Source organism: Pinus tabuliformis, chromosome 4_1 (genome assembly GCF_031772625.1).
Source record: "Pinus tabuliformis cultivar Carrire ecotype Pingquan chromosome 4_1, CPIR1, whole genome shotgun sequence".
Taxonomy (NCBI): Eukaryota; Viridiplantae; Streptophyta; class Pinopsida; order Pinales; family Pinaceae; genus Pinus; species Pinus tabuliformis.
In genome coordinates this window covers 393995215-394010840 of record NC_142303.1, presented here as the reverse complement: position 1 = coordinate 394010840, position 15626 = coordinate 393995215, and the positions used below count along the sequence as shown (strand labels likewise).

The 15626-nt window shown below is 39.5% G+C and overlaps 1 pseudogene; it reads left to right on the top strand.

Annotated features, from left to right (window-relative positions):
- The first annotated feature begins 1825 nt into the window (after window positions 1-1825).
- Window positions 1826-2347, top strand: LOC149175950 (isocitrate dehydrogenase [NAD] regulatory subunit 1, mitochondrial pseudogene; annotated as a pseudogene).
- Window positions 2348-15626: the final 13279 nt, after the last annotated feature.

The window sequence follows — 15626 nt, the reverse complement described above, 5'->3', positions numbered from 1 at the left end:
CTGGTTGTTGAAGCTCTTCAGTGAGCTGTTTGTACAAATGATGAATACCACTGTGATTCTCTATGACAACTAGAGGTGGGATTTGATTATTGAGGAATCCTGTATTCGACAATTGCTCTAGCAGACAGACATCAGATACTGCCTTATCTGGGATATGGAAAGTCGATGAGCAAGGAGGCTCCATCGCACTGAGATGATGAACAGGACAGAGCCCTGAGGAAAGATCAAATTTGTGATTTTTCCCGAACGACTTGGAGTCGTCGAGAGACCTTTGTAAAAGGGTCCTGCATGTTGCATAGATTGAGCTCTGGGAGCTTTGGGGGGCTTGCAGTTCTACTGGAGCAACATACGACCACAGGGTGACTCACCCTCCCCTGGTGGTGCACGCTGGAACAAGATGATTATTGTGGGACAAGATGATTCGCTCTCTTGTGTAGCAGGATGATTAGTTCTCCTGTGAGGCCTGGATTGATGTGTTCTCCATGGCGATTGTAGCAGGATTGATGTGTTCTCCTGTGAGGCCTGGATTGATGTGTTCTCCATGGCAGCCTGGATTGATGTGTTCTCCATGGCGATTGTAGCAGGATTGATGTGTTCTCTTGTGAGGACAGGATTGATTAAGTTCTCCTGTCGAGGCATCCTACCCATGTAGTCTGGGACTCATGGGAAGTACCTCTCATCTGATCAATGAGCAGGGAAATGAAGTTAGGGACCATAGTAGTACCGATGGATGCATCGTTGTATCTACCGTACTCCCTACGCTAGGATGTCCTCCATTGATCTGGGATCAATGATACTGGTCTGGGACCAGTGGTAGGAGTTGTACATACTATGACGCTGACTTCGGGTCGGCTCAGACTGACTTCGTGTCAGTGCAGTACTAGTCTGGGACCAGTGAGAGTGGTACATACTATGACGCTGACTTCGGGTCGGTTGAGACTGGTCTGGGACCAGTGGTACACCCTCTGAGACTGCAATACTAGTCTGGGACCAGTGGTAGGAGTGGTACTTACTATGAAGCTGACTTCGGGTCAGTTGAGACTGGTCTGGGACTAGTGGTATGCACTCTGAGATTGACTTCAGGTCAGTGGAGAATGATATGACTCATTCTCGATCAATTCTTCTTCTTCATAGTTCAGCGGAGATGAGCAGAGCAGAGCAGAGCCAGCAGAGCTGAGTTGAGCAGAGCAGAGCCAGTAGAGCTGAGCAGAGCAGAGCCAGCAGCGCTGAGCAGAGCAGAGCCGAGCCAGCAGAGCTGAGCAGAGTAGAGCAAAGCCAGCAGAGCTAGGCAGAGTAGTGCAAGGCACTAATGGCAGAGATAGTACAGTCATACATATGGATCAGCGGATGGAGTTCTCCCTAGTTGAGAGGGAGTGTTAAATTGGAAACTAGGGCCAAACTCCATGTGGGTCAACTTATTTATGGCAGCTGATATTTTTATTGGATCCCTCTCGTCAAGAGGTGTAGGATTGATCCAAAGGTCATCCGATTCCGATAAATATTTATGGAGATATGAATTTATTTTGTTTATGTAATTATTATCAAGTCGACCAGCACTTATGTGGGCTCTAGAAGCCCAACTGTCGTGTCTATTCATCACTCTCATTTTAGTATAAATATAAGAGGATTTGATGTCATTTAGACACACTCTTTAGGTGATCTCCTCTCCACGTCTGGGTTTTTGGAGAAGGAGAAAACGCTAAGAGTATTTGCTATGATGCCCTAACTGTAGTAGCATTATGATTTAGATCCAAACACAAGGTGGGGCGATCCGATCGCAGGGGACATGGCCACCTAGATAGCTTCACGCCTACTGAGATCGAGAATGGTAGCGGAACCATTGAAGAATGAGTGTCATCGTCGAAGCGTAACATACATGCCTCGGCCCGGGGACAGAGCCCCGAGGGCGGTGACCATGATACGGGGAGAGGGCATCGGGCCCTTGGTGACGGGAGCCGTTGTGGATGTCATGAAGGCCATGCACGCCCCTATTTACTTCGAAACTTACGACATGCATTCCTCCATGGACAGAGTCCCCACAGAGGTCATTGAATCAATTAGGCGGAACAAGGTCTGTTTGAAGGGCGGCCTCCCCACCCCTGTGGGGGGAGGTGTCAGCTCCCTCAATGTCCAGATGAGGAAAGAATTGGATCTTTTCGCTTCCCTTGTTCACTGTTCGAATCTCCCCGGCCTCCCCACCAGGCACGATAATGTGAACATCGTCGTCATCAGAGAGAACACCGAGGGCGAGTACGCTGGTTTGGAACACGAGGTCGTTCCGGGCGTCGTGGAAAGTCTAAAGGTGATACGCAGTCATGTTGAACGCAAGGCATTGGACGCATTATGAACACACAGGCAGACATACGCTGGGAAGTCAACGCTGGGCAGTCAGGTGGATACGCAGCAAATCATATAAATTCTATACGCTGTCTGGTGATACGGTGGACATACTACTCTATACGCTGGATGCAGTACACGCGGGATGTGGTATGATGATCAGACCATGATACATACAGGCTATACAACGCATTACCTTATATGCCGGAAACCCTATGCTCTACACGCAGTCATGGTGTATATATATATATATATATATATATATATATATATATATATATATATATATATATATATATATATATATATATATATATATATATATATGACACACACAACAGTCTCAATGCAGTTATGAAGGAATATGTTCATAAATATATACGCAGTCATATGAAGCCGAGTTCAACGCAGTTATGAAGGAATATGTTCATAAATATATATGCAGTAATATGAAGTCGAGTTTAACGCAGTTATGAAGGAGTACATTCATATATATACATAGCCATATGAACGTAATCAAGGCAGCTATGTAAGGAATACGCAGTAAGGAACATGTTGTAGTGAACACATGACATAAAGGGTCTATACACACTGTTTCAAGGAGAAACCCTATATGTTGTCAATGTTGTCATAGAAAACTGTTAACACATGGAGATCTGTTAACGCAGAAAGAAGGACAATTTAAGAAATTTGCTGAATAGGATCTATAGCCTAGCTACTTAGCTAGGCTACAAGCCATAGCAAGCAGCTAAGGCTGATATCAAAAGAAGCAAATTGTTGCAGCATGATGAAGCAATGAGAAGGCAGAGGAAGCAACATGATGGGCAGCACTATGAGATCATGTGCATGGCAGGACAATGATACATTAGCAGGGGCAGTAGCGTGATGATGATGCACCTTAGTTTGAACAACATTATGATGGATAAGATCATGGACATGGGCAGCATGATAATCATGATTAGTGCAGCATGATGCAGTATGCAGTGGTGCAGCTTGAGAACCTGATGTAGGATGATGATAGGTGAAGGAGTCACCTTGGAGGATCAGTTGAAGCAGAATGTCTTCAACTGATCTCATCGTTATAGAAGATGATCTATGCTCAGATCTAGACAAGTCAAAGTGTTGACTTATGTTGTAAATGTACTCTCTCTCTCTTTCTCTGCTGAACTTTGAAGATAAAAGAAGAATTGATCAAGGGTTTCCCCACACATTGTGGGGTTTGTCCCTGGCTCGCTCCATATCTTGTGTCCTCTTGTCTTGGCTTGTCTTCTGCGATTTTATATTTATGTTCTATCTGCAGTTTATTGTAATGTTGATGTGATTGCTAACTGTGAAAATTTAAATAAATTGCTCTAGCATAGAACATACCTAAACTTAACAGTTCGGTACCGAACACTGAAGTTGTTTACGTACTTACAAAAGCTCCCAAGTCACATGAAAGGATTAAATACCGACTATCATATTCATTGTATGACACGAGAGAGGTATCTACAAAGTTGTGTAAACAAATCGTAAATGAGATGACACAAAACATTGTAAGTATTGTTATTTATATTTGTATTTTGCGTTCTTGAAAGTGTCTCGCTATATTTTGTTAACTTTGTATTTATTGACATATGATATTTTGTTTGGCATAATTTTGTTGAAAATTGTTCAATTAGGTTGGGAGGCATTCATTTCATAGAGCATGATATCATGAAAGTTGTCAACAATTTTTACTCAGTGTCAGAAGAAGATATGGAAAACAAGCAAAATGTAGTAATTGATGATGCTACAAAACTACATCCAAAGAATCAGAAAAAAAGGCCTCTGGTGGATAAATCTAGCAAGGGTAAACAAGTTACGTTTGAGGACGATGAAGTTGAAACTAACAATGAAGCATATGTTGCCATTACTGAAGATGACATTGGAACTGAGAAAAGTCGTAAAAGACCAAAAGTAAGAATGCCCAAGAATAAATCTGTTGAGAATGTTATGATGAAGAAAAGTAAAGTTGAAGATTTTGAAGTAGTCATTACCAGCAGTCAAGAACCTAGTGAAAATTCAAAAGAAAGCAGAGAAATCATTACACCAGGAGCTGATTTAGATGATGACATTATCAAAACAAAACAAAATGCCATTTGACAGAATTTGAAAAAGAGAAACTTAATTGATGGTGGTCGTACATTTCAGCTTAATGTCAAACAAACCTATAAGGCAAGTGAAGGACAATGTCAATATCAAGTCAGAAAGCCACATCATCTGCATGTTCACAACTTGAAGACATTGATGAGGTACAATCCATATGCTCATGTGCTTAGTTATGTGCTTCTTGTTGATCCACTTCAAGTTTCCAACAAAGAAGCATTTGATAAGTCAAAATGTTTTGAATACAATTATTATGTGCTTAGGGGGAACCATTCTGTAGAAGCTCAAAGACAATTGATGGAGGAATATCCTAATAACCCACATTTTGAAACAATGAAATGTATCATTTATGCTGGTTTAAATGAAACAGAAGCAAAGTTAGTGGCATGGGATCATAATTCAGATAATGAATATAGGATGTCTATGACTTTCATCCAAAGGGTTAGATTTATTCATAGTGAATTTCAAGAAAAATGTGGTGGGGATAGGATAAATGTTACTGCAAATTTCCGAAAGGAATGTTGTATGGAAATAGGCTATCAAATTGAAGAGAAAACCAATTCAAAAGGTGGAAAAGGCAACAAAAATAGTGATTTATTCAGAGGTGTTGATAACATTTTCCAATTGGCATTTAGAACTGGAGATGTTTGGAAGTTGATTGATGAGATTTTTAGCATGTGGGAAGACATTGACATTAAAAACCAAAGGGTCAAAAAGTTTAAGCCATTGATATGTAGCAACAGTAAATCAGCTCCTGAACTGAAACAACTTCCAGATGATATGACTATCACGCCTTGGAGGGAAATGCAAGGAGTGAAAGATGAAAAAATTGTCAAAACAATATTATTTCGTGTGAGGTCAGGGGAATTATCATTGGAGGAAATGTCTGAAGAATTTCAAAAGTAAGTTTGCTGAATTATTTTTATTTATTTCTAGATTATAGTTATCTTTTAAATAAAACATGTTGTTCTTGGTAGTATTTGTTATACATATCATTATATTAACTTTTTCTTACTTTATCTATGCAGTCACAAAGTTTACATGAAAATTCAAGAACAAATGGTTAGATTGTTGAATGAAGATAGTTGGGATGATGTTGTACACAACTATCCAGATTCAAGTTCTACATCAACATTAAAAGCTTTTTATCTTGCATTTAAAAAGGTATCTTGATTTATACATTCATTTTTATTCATCTGTGTACTATTTTTAATCTATAACTTACACATATATTTGTTTATTTGATAAAAGATGAGGAAGGAAGATAATGGAGCACCAGACAGTTTCAATACTTTTATTGAAAAAATAAAGATCAAAAGACTGAGGAAGCAACGTATTAAGAATGTTGAACTTGATCCAACTCTTAGTCATTTCATTTGGAATGGGCTAGACACTATTCAATATCAAGTAATAGAAGGTGACTATGAAGACATTGCTAAACTCATACCAAAAAGGGATTATGCCCTAGTTATTGCAGATATTCCCCATGTTTTCAATATTCCAAACATTTACTATGATAGTGACCCTTATACTTATCAAGATTTTAATAAAGTGGTTGCGGGATTTGTAGAAGTGACGTCATCACCATTATGGAGATTTGTGACATTTCATTCAGGCACACAATTGGCAATGATATTGTCAAGCTTCAAGGGGAAAACAAATTCAAGGATGCAGCTTACATGGTAAGAAGTTTAAAATGTATATTTGATTAATTTTGAAAAATTCATTTATGTACAAGTTAATTGAACTTTTACTATTTCATGTTACAGGCAAAAGTAAAATCTTCTTAACAATGAAGATCAACAATTTATAAATGACTGTGAGTTCATTCATATTGATAGTTGGGCAAAAGATGATAGCCATATGTCTATGATTGGGTGGACGCAAAGAGTCATAGCCAAATACTGACTTATGATGTTGTTGTGAGAAAACTAACATATGAAGACAAAGAAACAAAAGGAGAGATAGTTAATATTGATCAAAAACCACAATTATTGATTAACTATCTTATAGACATATGTTCAAATGAAGGAGATTGGGTTCTGGATTTATTTTTTGGCTCAGGTAAGTTTTATTATATGGAATTGAATTTCAATATGCTATTTTTTAAATTAATATGTCATTGTACTAATTTACTTAATTATTTCTTTTGTGCTTGATAATTAGGTACAACACTAGCATGCTACCTTCAAAAAGGAAGAAATTGCATTGCAATTGAGAAAGATCCATTACAATGCAATTTCATTCAGCAAAGAATTAATGCTCTTCAATTTCTTCCAGATGCAATGCAAGAAATTGGGTTGAAGAAAGGGGACGTGTGGCAAAAAAGGCAAAGGAACCCCAACCACCATTACATGGAATGTTTGGAAAGACATACATTGGGAGATTCGCAAACATCAAAGATCCATTAGAAGAGGAAAATGAGCAAAATGAAGCAGAAAATATTGTGGAAGAAGACAATGATGAAACTCTAGAGGACGAAGAGTTTGGATTACGTGACATTGTTGATTAAATTTAAGTTATGCTTGGAAATCAAGCTTTGCAATGTTTTGACTTTGACATTTTATGAGAAGAATAATCAATCAATTAAGGTTGTTATGCGTTCAATATTTGTAATATGTGATTTTTGCATTGATTTTTAAGTTAATCATTATTTTTTGAAAAAAAAAATGATTATTATTATTTTTTTGATATGAAATTCATAAAAAAACTATTATTTAACCATTTTTAGTTAAAATTTTCGTATAAAAATTGTGATTTTGACATGTCAATTCTAGCAAAAAATTATCCAAACGTGTAGTTTTTTTGTTATATTTATGTTAAAAATGGTTATTTTTATGTCCATTGTTAAAAAAATATTGTTTTTTAGAAACAATTATTTCATGTGGATTGAAAAATTAAGTAAGGATGTATAAGTATGTAGATTATCGAAAATTCAAAATATCGACTTTCTAATTTAAAAATGCAAAACAATAAAAACCTCACTACAAAAAAAATTAAAATTAAAATAAAAACAAGAAAATATGAAGAAAACGACCACTTCAAAAACTATCAAATTTAGAAAATAATCATTTACATTTCATACATTAGAAAATTTAAAGTCAAAAAATAGGTGTTTTAAAAAAAGGGTGTGATGCAGAATACTCACTTTTTTAAATCAGCATGAAAATCACTACCATTCTAAAACATAATGTACATAAAAAAAATTAAAGTGCCAAAAACTATGCTCTAAAAAAACGTGTGTGTTTTGCATCACCCCTTTTCAAAATCAGGTCACTTTTTTGCTATCTCGACGAAACGGGTAACAATATCAGTTCGCGTTTCAAAGTTTACACTGTTTTAACCTCATCATATCTCTGTTGTAGTTCCCGCACCTCTGTTTCCATCCTCTGCACATTGGGATCCTCTTGTAGGCTGGTGACTACTTCGAGCGACTGCTTGAAGAACGCAGTGCAATCCTTCATTCCGGCATCTACAGCTACTACTTCATCTTTGATATCAACCATGCGTTTCCCTTTAACCTCTGGGGGAGTCGAACGCTGGGCCCTCAACTCAAGTTCGATGATTTTAAGGTTCAGTTCAAATTGAACCTTAGCCAGCTCTGTTCTTGCTTTGTGCACTCCTGCAGTGAGCTTTCGAATTCTCACATCCATTGGCGCATCTTCAGGAATATCCAACTCTGGAACAGCCTGCATGCCTCAGCCACCACCTTGGTCGTCTGCTCATTCTTTTCTGTGATGGCCTTAAGAAGATCAATGGCAGAATTATTTTATACAACCATCTGAGTGTTTTTCACCTTCTTCTCACTGATAACATTAAGTGCGCGTTGTTCTCGAGCCCGAAGTTCCATGATCACACCTCCTACAGAGTGTGAAGGGCTTCACTTGAAGCGCGACCAAGTTTAGCCCAACCCCCTTGAGGGCGCTGACAGTGGCCCTGTCAACTTATGCTGCTGTAGTTAGTGCTCCATCCGACAGCGCTATAGCCTAACATAAATCCTGCGCGATCGGAGGAAACTGACTATTCTCCGGTAACTCCCATGTGACTAGTACCATGTAAAGCAGTAGCCATGCATAGTGAAAGGTCTTGCTTTGATACTGCACCTCTTCGCAGTTCGTGAGGAACTCATTGCAGAGGTAGCGCACACAATTGAATTGTATGCCCTCTGCATACTGGGCTGCTAATGATACAACCAGTGCCGACACTTCATCTGCGCGACACTTCCTCATAGTTATCCTAGCCAGGATCTGGGTAGCTACTTTGACCGCGGGGTTGGTTATGCTAGAGATGGAGTAGCCGTGCAGTTTATTGGCGAGCTTAAATTTGTCCTTCATTTGCTCGGTGAGGTCGCGCTCACCTATCTTTCTGCCAAATTCCATGGCCGGATTTAATCCTGAATGTGGCAACCAAGTGATCATATGGATCAACATGTCAATGATCGGTATTGGTTCTTCTAACCACAGGCACCCATCGTGCACCAAGCATAGCAGCTATTTGATCACTATCATGGTTATGGGCACGCGGTTGTAATGCGGCACCCATAGCATGTTTAGCAGTCCTGCCTTGTCCACCCCTTTTATCCACTTCCTTAGCTCCAGCACAATCACACCAGAGTCCTTATAGAAGACACATCGCATGAATTGATCGGTCACTAAGTGGGGAAAGCACTTCATGTTGACCAAATCCCAATCCTCCAGCTTTAAATGGGGGACGTGCGTCACGCGCGGTCCTTCAAATGCGATCTTTTCAGGCAGTAATGGTGTATGCAGTGTGACTTTGCTCTCATCAATTTCCTTTGGGACCTTTGCCTTGCCTCGGTGTGGAGGAATATATTCGAGCAGTTTAGAGATAGGGTTAGACCCCTCAACATCAACGTCCTCTGCCCCCATGTCAATGTCTTCCCCACCCATATTGATTTCTTCAATGTCTTCTTCATGTTCTAGGTCAACTACTTTGCCCTTCTCCTGCGTGGTGGGCTTTTCCTTCTATGGGTGTTTTCTGGGTTACGCACGCACCGATGATGTCGTTTTCTGCTTATCTTTCTTCATTTTCGCACCCCCTTTAGTTGGCGTAGGCCTCGGCCTGGGCAACTATTATAGATCCATTTGGGCACATCAATCCCATCATCCAGATCAGTGTTTTAGGGCTCATCAAACCCTAATTTCAGTTGCTACATGCCCTAAACAGGTCACCCCTTTGAATGCCTCCTTCCCGGATAGTTTCATGACTTGAAGACATCCAGAAATGGCCTCTAGAGGGACCAGCGTAGGTAGACCCATGTATGGGTGCACTGTAGAGTAGTTAAGTCCATGCAAGGGTGCTCTGCAGAGCACTTAGGCTTCCTTTCACCTGCGCTAGGCGAGTTTGAGTGAAATTCACATAGGGTTTGAGGAATATTCTTATCTTTTGGAGTCATCTATAAGATTCCCTCACTTATCAACTCCTATGAGCTCGAAAATGGATGAGGAATGAGTTAAGATGCATCCTATCCTCTCATCCCTTTCTCCATGGAACTAACTCTAAGTATGGAAGGCCATTCAATGCCACCATTTATGACAAAACCTCCTTCATCTCCCTATAAATTGACCACTCATCTAAGTGATCAGGGGCTAGATTATGTTGAATTGTAAGGAGATAATGTTGCTATGAGTATTGGCTTTGAAGCAAGTATTGTAATGCTACAAGTTTGTCATGCTTTTGATGTGATGTGGATGGGATCCAAGTTAGAGGAATGACTTTGAATCAGACACAATGGTTGTAATTGCTTCTTCTATTCAATAAAGTATTTGAACCTTTCTCCCATATGTTTGTATTTTTTTATAATGCTTATATGTGTGAAATGTATCTGATTCCATTCACTTATATTCAATAGATCTTTTGCTTTGATTGGTTCTTTGTCTTCTGTTGGTGTTTACAGGTACTTCTCAAGTGTGTTAAGTACGGGAAGGAGCAACAGGATCGATACAAAGGAGACAAGAGGAAAGTGGAACTACAAGTAGGTATTCTCATCTTTTTTTTCTTATCTATTGCTTATAGGAAAGGCTAAAGTACTTTAAACTGTTGTTCTAGATATGGCTACTTATCTAGGGAGTTAATATTTATTTGTATATACCAAATTCTCCAAAACAAATTGGTGACTCCGCTAGGGAAGATCCTCTGTCCTAGTAGCTTATCCACCTCCTAGGACATCCTTGCAGACCCTACTTGTGTTCATTGATTGTATTTAAGCTCTTTTGCATTGAAAATTTAGACAAAACTGTGTCAAATTGCCTTTTGAAATGGCTCACTTTCACGAGCGCAGGCTTGTGAGGGACACAGTGGGCTGCAAAGCACCCTCGGCTTAGGGACAGTGCTATGAAGCGCACTGTCTCCCATTCAGGGCTGCGCTGATCCTCCTAGGGTTAGTTTCCCACCTTTGGAATGTGTTTCTGCCAACTTTTCTCTGTTTGTTTGCTTGCTGATTAATCAACGAATGTCATGGTTCAGAGAGAAAGTTTCTATCTCCTTGTCTAGCCCTACTTTGACTTGATTGATTAATGTTTCTTAATTGTTTTCTTTGTTATTATCGGTCTATAGTCAAAGTTAGAATATAGTTGATTAATATTTGTTCGAAAGAAAGTGCTGTAAAGTCTTCTTTTCCTTCAAAATAGAACTGTCGTAAAAGTTTTCATTCTTGTTAAAGATTGATTGATTGTATGTGCATATTTCCTTTGGTCCATATTCACATTAAGGAAATCGAAAATAAATACATGCATGTTGCATTGAAAAAGTTTGTGTGTACTCATAGGAATAGTGTAGGGAAATTGCATTAGATTGTGCTCTTTGCTCTTTGATCGAAAGAAACCTAATTTCTCTATCCCTAGTAGCTAGGATTTTCATCGTTAAATTGAATGGAAAGAATGCTTATCATGAAATTTGCATTCCTAGGAATTTCAGAATACATCACGTGATGAACTTGAAAGGAAAATTCCTAAGCAAGATCAACTTAAAATTAACATCAATTTACCTAATGGAGCATTGTCATTAACGAAAAACATTTAGTGGTTCTAGGCTAGAGACGTGTTCCAGCGTCCTAAAACAAAGCAGCTATCTCTAACTTGTCTGCAATACATCCCGAGTGCGATACCTCATTCCACGTACGTGAGTATATCGTAGCTCATCCACATACCTTCGGGTATATAGGACGGTGTTACAGTACGTAAGTATATGGGAATGTTCTCACTGTGCGGTTTTTGCATTAGAAAATGCTTATATGGACTAGGCCTCCATGTACCTTCAGGGATATATGGAAGGACAAAACTAGGTTACTATCTATCCTTAGGTAACCGAGTCGGTTGCCTTGTACATTGTGATACACCAAACACAGCATTCGGGGAGATTGCCTGCCCATACTTCTTGGTTCGTCAGGAGGTATTCTGCAATTCACAGTTGCTTGGTAAACCTTTTGCCTAGATTACCCCTTTTTGTTTATTTCTTTTTTGATAATAAAATTAATCAGAAATTGTGGAGGAACATCAACCCTTTCCCCGTCGTTCGTAGAGAACAACGAGTAAACTGCCTTTGCCGCCCGAAACTACACCTATTTGGTAAAAATGGTCTCACTTAACTGAGTCAAGTACATCAAGAAATCCTATTTCTTCATCTGAATTACCTGAATCATCTGTTTTGGTAAGTACTGAGACTCCAGTTACTCCAACCATTTATGGTACATCCGTTTCTGAAGAGGATGTTTCACAATTACCTGAGGACATTAGCACTGATCCTAGTGAAACAGTAACCGAAGTTGTTCAACAACAAGTTGATCCTCAACTTGAAGTTGCTCAATAAGAAATCACTTCTGAACTTGAATCAGTTCAACCAGAAGTTAATCCAGAACCTATCACAGTTCAAACAGAAGTTACATATGAACCTGAACTTGTTCAGGAACCTCTTTTTGAAACCGTTGTTCTTTTACCGGAACATCTAGACTTCGAATTTGAACATTTAGAAGTTGTTACTTTACCAGAAGACGATCAGTCGGTTACCCCTCAGATGTTAGTAACTACTGAAACTTCCACTTTATCAACACTAGAATTCTTTTATATATCAGACGGTGAAGTTCTTCCACCTGGTTTAATTGCTGTCGAGGAAGAATTGGAAGAATATTCTACACCTAGAACGCCATTTCACTTCGGAACTAGGCTTTATCTTTACCCTCATACTCCTCATTTTACTACTCCATTTGGTCTTGCTTCTTTTAAAGTACCCGTCGATTCTTTAGGACAACTTTTGGGTCAGTTAAGTATGGCTGAACAACCGTCAACATCCCAGACTATATCATCTAATGTAGTTGCGGCAGAATTTTCTGTCGCAACCTCTTCGATGTTTTCTACCACACCTGAGTTGCACCTATATGGTGAATCGTTCGTCCCTGTTGGTTACCAATCTTTATCCGGAACCCACTCAGGGGTTGCTTCTACACGAGGGTCATCACCCATGTCCTCAACCAGAAGTCTACCTGGTTCTTCTTTAACGGGAAGTCAATAGTTTGATCCTGCATATCAATATCAAACTGGGCAATCTAGTCAACAATGACCTATGTATCCATTACATACTAGATTTCCACCATATGGAGAGCAATATGCTTATTCACCTTATCCTCCCTGTCTTGGGGGACCATCATATGGTAGTATCCCACAGTATTGAGGTCAGCCTAGAATTCGAGTTTGTCAATGGCAACCAATAATGCCAGTTCAACCAAGGCTTGTGTATCTAACACAACCAATGCAAACTGTGTCAGCTATTCCTACTACACCTGTTGTTACTACTGTACCATAGTCACAAGTTCAAACTATTGTATCTCAACTGGTACAAACTGGTTCTTCTACCTCGCAACCATAAGTTTCGGGTCAAGAAGTTCACGTTTCTCAGGCTGTTGTACAACAACCACTTGTGTTTGGGGTTCCACAACCTCAGGTTAGTATACCCTTATCTGGACTGACTCAGGCTTACACTGGTATAGTTTATTCACAACCTGGCCAACCTTTCATTGTTGGGAAACAACAACCGTTAAATCAACAACAGTTGTACCAACAACAACAACAGTTGATTCAACAACCGTGGTAGCCCCAATTTCAACAGCATCAATTCCAACAATTTCAACCCCAATTTGGACCTGCCCAATAGGCTCAACTTGGGTTTGGATAGTATCACACTTACCAAGGTCTTGGTCAACAAGGCTTTGCAGGTTATGGACAACCACAAATTCAACCTGGTTATCAACAACCACCTTATGCTGGATTTGTTCAACAACAACCTTATCAAGGTTACCAAATGCAGATTCCCTATGTTGGTATGCAAAGACGTATTGCTCAGGCAATTCCATCATATCCCGGGTATGCTCAACCTAACTTGAATCGATAGTTGCCATTTGTAGCAACTTTAGAGTTACCAGATTTAAACCGGCTCACTAATGATCCAATCTTATATGCACCTTGGTGGCTGGTGATTTTGCATAAGTTACCTTCTGACATTCTGAAATTCAATGGAAATCCTAGAGAAGACCCGTCAAATAATGTCAAGACCTTTCATTTGTGGTGTTCATCAAACTCCTTAAATGATGATTCGGTTAGACTCCGTCTTTTCTAAAGAACGCTTACTGGTCTGGCTGTGAAGTGGTACATTGAGTTACCACAAGCTTCTTTCGACAGCTTTATGACTTTAGCCACCACATTTCTAACCCACTTCCAATTACCTATCAGATACGAGATTGGGATGAAACTCCTAACCAATTTTAAACAGACTACTGCTACTCATATATCAGATCATATTCATGAGTGGTGGCGTCATCGTCAAATGGTTAAGACCTATGTTCCTGATCAGATTTTGGCTGAGTGGTTCATAAAATCCTTGTTGCCATCAATCACCGAGGATGTGGCGAAAGGTAGAGTTGTCACAAAAGAGCAAGTAATTACTCATGCCCAATATTTGGATTTGATTTACACACAATTCGGTAGGCTCTGCGAAAAAATTCCCAATGCACCCCGACTAGCTTTCACTGTTCCTCCTCCTACACAATTGAGTAAGGACTCTCATGCCGGCGACGATGTGTTCAGTTCTTCGAGCACACAAATGGCAGGAAGACCATCTGGTCAAACTCTTGCCATTACCAATCAAATTACCAATGCATCAGAAAACACTCTTGCTTCCGAAGTTAATGTTGTGTCATTTGACAAAGGAAAAAATCAAAAGCAACCAGGGGGAAAGAAGAAGGGGAAAAACAAGAAGAAACAAGATAATTCCCCTCAAGATAAATCATCTGATTCCTCTACTTCAGCAAGGAAACCTCGTTATCCATGTCTAATCTGTAATGACGAGCATTTTACAAGAGATTGTCCACACTTCTTAGAGGTCTCCAAACTTCTAAAGACTTCTAACACATCTGCAGTGTTGACTGATCCATTTCCAAACTCGGAGACACATTTGGTTGTGACAAACCATGCTTCCACATCCCAAGTACTTATGTTATCCATAACAAAGCCACAAAACGAAGTTTTGGCGTCAACGAGAAATAAAGATTAGGGAAATCCACCATCATTGTCGAATAATCAGGTCATTGATCAACCTAATCCTTCGACCTCGACCTCATATGAAAATATTCCACCACTATTGCACGAGAATTGACAATAAAACCACCAAAGGGAGTTGTGCATAAATTGACATTTAACCCTCAAGCTCGAGCAACTTAGAACTATAACATAGTGTAAGATCTTGCTCAATCACCTTCTGCTATGTCGACACTCGAGGTGTTGCAAAATTGTCTCTCCCAGAAGCAAGATTTACTGTCAGCAATTGGCGGAATAGACCCTACAGATTCCAATCTTGTGGTTTTTAACCATGCGGGATATACACCACAGTTACCAGCGTAGTTAGCTTTCCTAATTCAAGTAAAATCTCTCAATAAGAATGCTCACCGAACTATTATTGATGAGGGGGAATCTACTTGCATTATGTCAATGAGTTGCTGGAAAACACTTGGTTCACCGCCATTGTCATGATCACCAACCATATTAAAAGCTTTTGACGGACGAACATATACTCCTTGTGGGATTTTGAGTAACCTGCAAATCGAACTAGTGGGAAAAATAATTACTGTTGAGGTTGAGGTAGTTGACGGACCCATC